General features: G+C 41.0%; 1 non-coding gene across 1 annotated transcript; it reads left to right on the top strand.

The window, feature by feature from the left end:
* The first annotated feature begins 1,573 nt into the window (after positions 1-1,573).
* LOC125481086 lies at positions 1,574-1,650 on the top strand. The gene has a single exon (XR_007261197.1). It is a non-coding gene; the product is annotated as a small nucleolar RNA SNORD36 (small nucleolar RNA).
* Positions 1,651-2,684: the final 1,034 nt, after the last annotated feature.

The following is a 2,684-nucleotide window of genomic DNA, read 5'->3' as shown; positions in this document are numbered from 1 at the left end:
ACTGAAAAAGATTCTCAGGTACAGGATTTATTTGCATTTGAAAAAAAATGGATTTATTAGGGATGGTCAGCATGGCTTCGTGCAGGAGAGATCATGGCTCACAAACTTGATTGTGTTCTTTGAGAAAGTGACAAAGATGATTGAGGGTGGGGCAGTGGATGTTGTCTACAAGGACTTTACTAATGTATTTGACAAGGTCCCACATGGTAAGCTGGTCGAGAATATTAAGTCGCATGGTATCCAAGGTAAGTTGGCAAATTGGATACAAACTTGTCTTGATCATAAAAGACAGAGGGTAGTTGTTGAGGGGTGTTTTTCTGACTGGAGTTCTGTGATCAGTATGTTCCCCAAGGATCAGTGCTGGGACCTCTGTTGTTTGCAATAATATAATTACTTGAAAATGTAGGTGGTCTGATTAGTAGACTTGTAGATGACATGAAAATTGGTGGAGTTGTGGATAGTGAGGAAGGTTATCAAAGGACCAGTAGGATATAGATCAACTAGAAAGTTGGGTGGAGAAACAGCAGATGGAATTTAATGCAGACAAGTGTGAGGTGATGCATTTCGTAGGTCAAATGCAAGAGGAAAGTACACAGTAAATGGCAGGACCCTTTAGAGCATTGATATGCATCTGAATGTGTCCAAGCAGTCCAAGCCCCCCAGTCCTCCTGGATAGATCCCTACTGAGAAGTAGCCTTTGTGTCTGTGCTATAGAGCATCTCAAAACAGTCATAGTGAAACCCTTTGGACCTTGCTGAAGTGCCAATGAGCAGGCAGGCACAGTAAGGCAAGCTAAGGCAGGGATGCTGTGAGCATGCAGGTAGGTGCTGAGTGAGTGAGCACTAAGAGAGCAAGTCAGCAGCCCTGAGATGCAGCCTGGTCCATTCCTTGAGCTGGGTGCCTGTCCCTGCAGACTGTCTGTGCTGTGGCTTTTCAATGCTGGTTGCCTGTGTGTCCTGCAATGCAAGTGTCTGCTTCCTGAGCAGCCAGCATGTAGATCAGAGAGATGCCACGATGGTCATGAGGAGTTGGCAAATGATGCCAGTGCTCATGGAGTGGGGCATGTGTGGCAGTAAGCTGAATCCACCAAGTATACACTCTGGTTTCCATGTTGAGTTTACTCAATGTCTACCTTGTTTGCGAAACTTGGTAAGATAGGAAACTGATTATGAAGAGGTGTGTTGGGCTGACAACAAAGCATTTATCAAACTATAATCTACCCCAAGCTGGCAACTCATCACTTCCTAGCAAGAAACTCACCATGCTGCTTGTAAAAAGTGTAAATGATGGAATGAGCCTCACCAGACTCATCTCGTTCTGCTACAAGTCTGACCATCTGACCCTTATATGATTTTGCCTATTGTCACCATTACTGATTGTGGCTTTTGAATTTACTATTTACTGATAGATAGAGTTTCAAGTCCCCAGTGGCCATGATAAGATCTTAAATCCAGATCCTCCACCCTGTTTTCTGGATTACTAGCCCAGTGACATAACTGTTAATTTCTTCGATACCGAAGTTTCTGAGCTCCCTCCCTCCAACTCGTCCTACTGTGGTATCACCTGAAAATCTTGGCCATGATGCATTGAATTTCTGAAAGTAAGTTGTTTATGTAAATTAGAAATGATAGCTTCTAAACCCTGAGCCAAAACACTAATATTCACCGTCAACCTAAAACACTCAATATTCACCATCAAACCTAAAAACACTCAATATTTACAATCAACCCGAAACAATTGATATACACCATCAACCTAAAACACTCAATATTCACCATCAAACCTAAAAACACTCAATATTCACCATCAACCTGAAACACTCAATATTCTTCATCAACCCCAAACACTCAATATTCATAATCAATCTGAAACACTTAATATTCACCATCAACCCAAAATGACTTCTGCAAATGAGAACATATTTCTGTCCTTTAGAAAATGTCAGGTTATTCCACTTGACAAAGCTAATTGCATTATATAATTAAATATAATCAATTACTGGAAACACATAGCAGGGTTATCAGCTGCTCAAAATGAAAGTATTTCAAACATGACATTTTCAAATCAGCACTGAAGGATTTGTTTGTTTTATTTCTTTACATACTATTCTAGTTTGTGATACTGTATCTCTTCCCTGTATAAATTATTTGAAATGACAAACGTAATCCGTTTCGGAGCAGTAACTGATATCAGGATAATCCCAGGCAGCACCTCAGAGAGAAAGTGTCTTTTTGTCTGTGCTCCATAATGTGTTTCTCTGCACTTTGGGAAGTACACGTCAGTGCAAGCAATTTTTAAGAGCTGCTCGACGACTGCTCAGAAACCCGTGATCAGTAAACAGGAAATGTGTTGGCTACACAGCATGTGGTCCGGAATTCAAGCTTGGGGACAACATGTTGAATTGACTCACCAGGGACAGCACCGTTACTGCTCTGCGACAACAGATAGTACAGTGGCTGCCCTCAACTTGTAAAGAAGGGAATATAGGAAGGAACAAAGAGGAATCAAAGTAATAATTCTAGTTGCACTTTTAGCAGTCACTTCTAAAGATTGGTGAGAAATAGTTCATTGAGATTCTGGTCACCTGAAGCAATTTGAAACATTAATTTTTATTTTTCTGTGCTGGAGTGGCACAAGGTAGATGTTTTCTTTTCCATGCATAGCATGATACAACACAGAGTAGA

The sequence above is a fragment of the Rhincodon typus genome, unplaced genomic scaffold (genome assembly GCF_021869965.1).
Source record: "Rhincodon typus isolate 14 unplaced genomic scaffold, sRhiTyp1.1 hic_rhity00000828, whole genome shotgun sequence".
Classification (NCBI taxonomy): Eukaryota; Metazoa; Chordata; class Chondrichthyes; order Orectolobiformes; family Rhincodontidae; genus Rhincodon; species Rhincodon typus.
Note: the sequence above shows the minus strand (reverse complement) of the source record. Positions and strands in the feature narration are given on the sequence as shown.